General features: G+C 43.9%; 1 protein-coding gene and 1 long non-coding RNA gene across 6 annotated transcripts in view; one reads left to right on the forward strand and one right to left on the reverse strand.

The window, feature by feature from the left end:
• The window catches only part of ankrd50 (ankyrin repeat domain 50), a 73,759-nt gene extending 68,616 nt beyond the window's left edge, over positions 1 to 5,143 (reverse strand). For 3 of the 5 annotated variants that reach the window (XM_078953779.1, XM_078953771.1, XM_078953770.1), the window contains exon 1: positions 4,840 to 5,142. The gene's annotated coding sequence lies outside the window, so the exon portion shown is untranslated. Of the gene's footprint in view, positions 1 to 4,839 lie in introns of all 5 variants that reach the window. The other 2 variants (XM_078953777.1, XM_078953774.1) reach the window with 1 other exon arrangement.
• LOC144994796 (uncharacterized) lies at positions 4,245 to 5,136 on the forward strand. The gene is made up of 2 exons (XR_013658441.1): positions 4,245 to 4,505; positions 4,665 to 5,136. It is a non-coding gene; the product is annotated as an uncharacterized LOC144994796 (long non-coding RNA).
• Positions 5,144 to 6,688: the final 1,545 nt, after the last annotated feature.

Genomic DNA, 6,688 nt, shown 5'->3' on the forward strand with positions numbered 1-6,688 from the left:
GAGAGAGGTGGCAAAGGCCAAACAGAAAGCTTACGATGAGCTATATGACAGGTTAGACACAAAGGAAGGAGAGAAGGACTTGTACAGGCTAGCCAGACAGAGAGACAGAGATGGGAAGGACGTGCAACAGATAAGGGTGATTAAGGACAGAGATGGAAAGGTGCTAACAACCCAGGAGAGTGTACAGAAAAGATGGAAGGAGTATTTTGAGGAGCTGATGAACGAGGAAAATGACAGGGAAAGAAGGGAGGAAGATGTGGTTGTTGTGGAGCAGGAAGTAGCAGAGATTGGAAAGGATGAGGTTAGGAAGGCTCTGAAAAGGATGAAGAGCGGAAAGGCCGTTGGTCCTGATGACGTACCTGTGGAGGTAGGGAAGTGCCTAGGAGAGACAGCAGTGGAATTTCTAACAAGGTTGTTCAATAGGATTTTAGAGAGTGAGAAGATGCCTGAGGAATGGAGGAGAAGCGTTCTGATTCCGATCTTTAAGAACAAGGGTGACATGCAGAACTGCAGCAACTATAGAGGAATAAAGTTGATGAGCCACACAATGAAGCTGTGGGAAAGAGTAGTGGAAGCCAGGCTTAGGAAGAAGGTGGAGATTTGTGAGCAGCAGTATGGTTTCATGCCCCGTAAGAGCACCACTGATGCCATTTTTGCTTTGAGAATGTTGATGGAAAAGTACAGAGAAGGTCAGAAGGAGCTGCATTGTGTGTTCGTAGATTTAGAGAAGGCGTATGACAGGGTGCCGAGGGAGGAGCTGTGGTACTGTATGAGGTCGTCTGGAGTGGCAGAGAAGTATGTCAGAGTAGTTCAGGACATGTATGAGAGAAGTATGACGGTGGTGAGATGTGCTGTAGGTCAGACAGAGGAGTTCAAGGTGGAGGTGGGACTACACCAAGGATCAGCTTTGAGCCCTTTTTTGTTTGCTATGCTGATGGACAGGCTGACAGACGAGGTAAGACAGGAATCTCCCTGGACAATGATGTTTGCGGATGACATTGTAATTTGCAGTGAGAGTAGAGAGCAGGTGGAGGAACAGCTAGAGAGGTGGAGGTTTGCTCTGGAAAGAAGAGGCATGAAGGTCAGTCGTAGTAAGACAGAATACATGTGTCTGAACGAAAGGGATCAAGGTAGAAGCGTTAGGTTACAGGGGGCTGAGGTGAAGAAGGTGCAGGAGTTTAAGTACTTGGGGTCAACAGTTCAGTGTGATGGGGATTGTGGAAAAGAGGTGAAGAGGCGAGTGCAGGCAGGTTGGAGCGGTTGGAGGAAAGTGTCAGGAGTGTTGTGTGACAGAAGAGTGCCAGCAAGACTCAAAGGAAAGGTGTACAAGACAGTGGTGAGACCAGCTCTGCTCTATGGGTTAGAGACGGTAGCAGTGAGACAGAGACAAGAGGCTGAGATGGAGGTAGCGGAGATGAAGATGTTGAGGTTCTCCTTAGGAGTGACCAAGTTAGACAGGATAAGGAACGAGTACATCAGAGGGACGGCTCATGTTGCCTGTGTCAGCGACAAAGTCAGAGAAGCCAGACTGAGATGGTTTGGACATGTTCAGAGGAGGGATAGTGGATATATTGGTAGAAGGATGTTGGAGATGGAGCTGCCTGGCAGGAGGGCAAGAGGACGGCCAAAGAGGAGATACATGGATGTCTTAACAGAGGACATGAAGTTGGCTAATGTTAGGGTAGAAGATGTCCATGATAGAGTGAGGTGGAAAACGATGATTCGCTGTGGCGACCCCTGATGGGAAAAGCCGAAAGAGAAAGAAGAAGAAGAAGTAGACAGTGTGGCACTTTAGAGGAGGATTTGGAGACCGACCGGCTACTCCACAGTTCTCACGTGCCTACCGTGAGAACTGTGTCTCCGAGCAGAGGAGAGGCTATGGGACGGTGTGTGAGCTAGTGGAGGTGGCTTTTGAATGCAGAAATGCTACTTTACACAGTCCTGAGAGACTTTGTAAATAATCACCTGAATTTGTGTTTGCAATCGTGTACGTGCAGCCAAGAAGCACATTGTGGCATTGACCGCATGGATTTTAAGTGCATCCAAAGTTTAATGTCTTTGTTAGCACGTATTAGCCTAATCCTAAGCCTTCTTCCGTGTCCGTTGTTAGCAGCTTAGTTTGTCCCCTCCCTGTTGCTATGTTTCTTTGGTGTGACTGTGACTTGTCATCCCTGTCATCCCTGATGACGCAACGACGGAAGGAGGCGTCGCCTTGGGGCGCAGGCGCACAAGAGGGGAAAATGCGCGGGAGAGGAAAAAGGGAGGGGCTGTTTTGCTGCCTGTAGTTCAGTTTGAATGAGAAGGCGTTCGGAGTATGGAAGCGATTATGTAGCATAAATAAAAAGCAAAGTCAAAATCAGAAATTCTTTTTCATTTTCAAAATGAAAAAGCATTTTTTGACTCAAAAATATAATGAAAAAGCAAACCACCAAAATGCTTTTTCATTTCCTTCCTCAACACAGCTTATTCTGTCACTTAATTAAAATTAAAATGAAAATGGTATTTGACATTTCATTTTCAAGACGTTCTCTGGTAAATGTGTAGCATAATTCATTTAGAAATGTCTAATTTGACATTCAAAATGGATTAATTGAAATGCTTTTTAATTTTCAAAATGAAGCTGCATTTTTTGACTCAAAATTAAAAAGAAAAAGCAATACTTCAAAATGCTTTTTCATTTCCTTCCTCAACCCAGCTTTTTCTGTCACTTAATTAAAATGATAAATAAAATGGTATTTGAAATTTCATTTTCAAAAAGGTTCCTGGTAAATGTGTAGCATAATTCATTTAGAAATGTCTAATTTGACAATTAAAATGGATTAACAGAAATGCTTTTTCATTTTCAAAATGTAGCTGCATTTTTTGACTCAAAATTAAAAAGAAAAAACAATATTTCAAAATGCTTTTTCATTTTATACCTAAAACCGCTTATTCTGTGTCATAATTAAAACGAAAATGCAAAGAGGGGATTGCATTTGCATTTTAACAATCACCCCGCGCACCTTGTCACAATATTCATTTCGAAAAAGCATTAGCAGAGGGGAGGCGGGGCGATGACGTCACTGCTTTCTCTGTGTGTCCGGCTGCTGACTGACGCACACACACGCACCTGGAGCAGACTGTGTTAGCGGCGGAGAAGAGGGTTTTGTGATGGTTGTGAACTTCTGATGAGTTTACACAGCTTCTCAGGACTACATAGCTGCATGTCCGCCTTATGCGGTCCTCCTCCTGACTCACCGCGACAAGCTTTTTTCTTCGGACCGCCAGCTGCCTTCGCACAGCGGAGCGCGAAGCTCCCGACGATCGCTGAAGGCGGAAATGCTGCTGCGATCTGAGAAACCATCATATGAATTTGTGTTTCCAGTGGTGTCCAGAACAAAATAAAGACTGATTCCCACATATTTACAAATTTATCTGCAGCTTTGCGGTGAATTTACTGTTTGATGACAGCTGGAGCTCCATCAACAGACAGCAGATTTCACCGTGCTAAACGTTTGCTGGTTGGACCAACACTCACTCAGCGCGAAGCTGCAGGAGACTATCTTCATAATGTGCTTTTATTACAGTTATGCTAATATTTTACGGCCTGCTCTGCTCGATCATATGTTTTTAAATCTGTGCGGTCAGACGACGCTAAAGTTGGCTTACGATTCACAGCTTCTGATTCGCGAGGGAGCTAAAGGAACATTCTGCTGCATTTTTCACATTAAGATTACGTAAAACCGGGTCCTGTTCAAAAACCGCTGGACCTGGCCTGCTCAAACCTGGATTCCTGGATCTTAATAAATCAAACAGCAAATTCACCGCAAAGCTGCAAATAAATGTGTAAATATGTGGGAATCAGTCTTTATTTTGTTCTGGACACCACTGGAAACACAAATTCATATGATGGTTTCTCAGATCGCAGCAGCATTTCCGCTTCCAGCGATCGTCGGGAGCTTCGCGCTCCGCTGTGCGAAGGCAGCTGGCGGTCCGAAGAAAAAAGCTTGTCCGCGGTGAGTCAGGAGGAGGACCGAAGAAGGCGGACATGCTGCTATGTAGTCCTGAGAAGCTGTGTAAACTCATCAGAAGTTCACAACCATCACAAAACCCTCGTCTCTGCCGCTAACACAGTGGAACGATGGAACGTCTTGAAAATGAAATGTCAAATACCATTTTCAATTTAATTTTAATTAAGTGACAGAATTAGCTGTGTTGAGGAAGGAAATGAAAAAGCATTTTGGTGGTTTGCTTTTTCATTATATTTTTGAGTCAAAAAATGCTTTTTCATTTTGAAAATGAAAAAGCATTTCTGGTTTTGACTTTGCTTTTTATTTATGCTACATAATCGCTTCCATATTCGGAGACGTTGTGCTGTAAGAGTTGATCTGACCAAAGAAAATAAACGGCTAAAAGGCCTGTTCCAAAGCAACGGTGTTCCGCTGAATCTGTTACCATTTAAGTCCCGATCGGACTGGAGATCATAACAGCGATTTCCGACAACGGTGCGAAGCCTCACGCTGAAGGTAACACCGTGCTGCCAAGAAAAAAGCATTGGTTGCTCGGATTAAAAAAAAATTATGAGAGAACTGGCACTTATTAACAATCATAACAGTAATAAAAGAACATTTAGAAGATTGTCTCCTGCTGTTTTTTCCGCTGGTTTTGTCATGGTGGCCTGTCAGACTCCTCCCCCTCCCAGCTCTGCTCCAGACTCTCAGCTGTGACTCATCACCTCATCCATGCACCTGCTACTTAAGGAGACTCACCTCAAGCATTCTTCGCCAGATCGTTAAACCTGATGGTGCTAAACTCACCTCATGCCTTGTCTGGCCCTCTGTGTCATGTTGCCTCGCTTACCTTCTGTTGCTGTGCTTCAGGTCTGCCTTTCCCACGAGAGTCTCCCGAGTCCTCAGCCGACGCGAGCAGAAGCTGAATCCCTCACGCTCCTCAAGAACTCCAGCCACGCCTCCGCCAAGAACTCTAGCCACGTCGCAGTCAAAAGACTCCATTCACGCCACTGCCGTGAGCTCCGGTCACGCCGCTGTAAGATCTCCGTGCTCACCTTGGTCTACGAGCCGCTGTCAAGCTGCACGCCGCTCTCCCCTACTGGATCCGCTAGCCCCTTCAAAATAAAACCAGTTACTTACCTTTTCACATACCTGCCTCTTCCTTCCGGGTTGCAGCATCTGGGTCCACCTTGATCTGATCATGACAGGTTTTGCTGTTCGAGGACAGCTGCACCCTACCTCAACAGCTCTAGCACAGATTCCGCCATGCTGAACTTTCCAGCTTCTGAATACATTTCACAACCTCTTGGTCCACACTCTTCGATTCAAGCTTTGTCCCTCTTTTTCTTGGAAGCATTTGTGTTGCATAATTAAATGTAAAGGTCAATACCAGAAATGCTTGTTCATTTTCAAAATGAAGCTACGTTTGTTGACTCAAAATTAAAAAGAAAAAGCAATCTGCCAAACCCCTTTTTCTTCTTCAACACTGGTGTTAAGTGTTGAATGTATACCAGGGGTGTCAATCTCATTTTGGTTCGGGGGCCACATTCAACCCGTCTGACCTGAAGTGGGCCGGACCAGTAACGTAAAGGCAAAATAACAGCTTTGTTTTTTTAATCAATTGAAAAACATGCCTCAACCAACATGGTAGCCTTATCATTTCTTATTACACATTCATTTCCAGAGGCCAATGGATCTTAAATAAAATTAATTTCACTTTAAAAAATATTGGTTTATTCAATTTTATACAGACTGAATATTTTAAATCTGACACTGAAGCAATCCTGATAATAAATTCTAGAGGGGCTACAGAAAAAAATGAAACATCTTCCTAAAATGTAAACGTCCAAACGATGACAAAATTACACTAAATTAAACTTGCAAACATTTGTGAACATAAGAGTTTGGAGTTAAACTCCTATCTCTCCTGAAACCTCACCAGACCGTTAATAACAGGATTCAAATCCTGTGCAACAACACATTTACTGTCATTCAAGTGTGCAATACACAATGAAATGTCCATTATTATTATTATTCATAATTATAAGAATCTTTCCTGGTTTCTGCCTGAATTTTGTGGAAACACCTGCCTTCTTCCTGACCTTTGATGGAAGCGCCATCAGTGACCAAAATTACTTCATGTGACACTTCAACATCGTCCAGCACAGTAACTAGAGAGCCGACTATGTCATCAGTTGTTGTTGTGTCCATCAACTCCAGAAACTCCACTGTGATGGGTCTCTTCATCACCTCTAACAAATATGCACAGCTGTATATATCTGTGATGTTGGTGTTTTCATCAACAGTGACTGAAATTACAATAAATGACTGGATTCCTTCATATGGCTGCCCATGTTTCCTCAGAGATGTTGGATCTGATCGTAATTCTTGACAGACTCATGTTTAATGTCGACTGCTTTTTGGGAACAAGACTACTGCAGCCTTCAGCATTTTTCAATAAGTTCACCATCAGAAAATGGATTGGATGTTTGCTCCAACTTAACGCAATAAGGTAGCTAAATGGTAAATGGCGTATACTTGTATAGCGCCTTTCTTCCTACAAGGACAAAGCGCTTTACAGTCACAGACCCATTCACCCAGTCACACACACATTCATACACTGATGGCGGCTCCGCTGCCAAACACAGGCGCCTGCCTACCACCAGAGGCAAGGTGGGGTTCAGTGTCTTGCCCAAGGA

Source organism: Oryzias latipes, chromosome 10 (genome assembly GCF_053564925.1).
Source record: "Oryzias latipes strain Hd-rR chromosome 10, Olatipes_Hd-rR_3.1".
NCBI lineage: Eukaryota > Metazoa > Chordata > Actinopteri > Beloniformes > Adrianichthyidae > Oryzias > Oryzias latipes.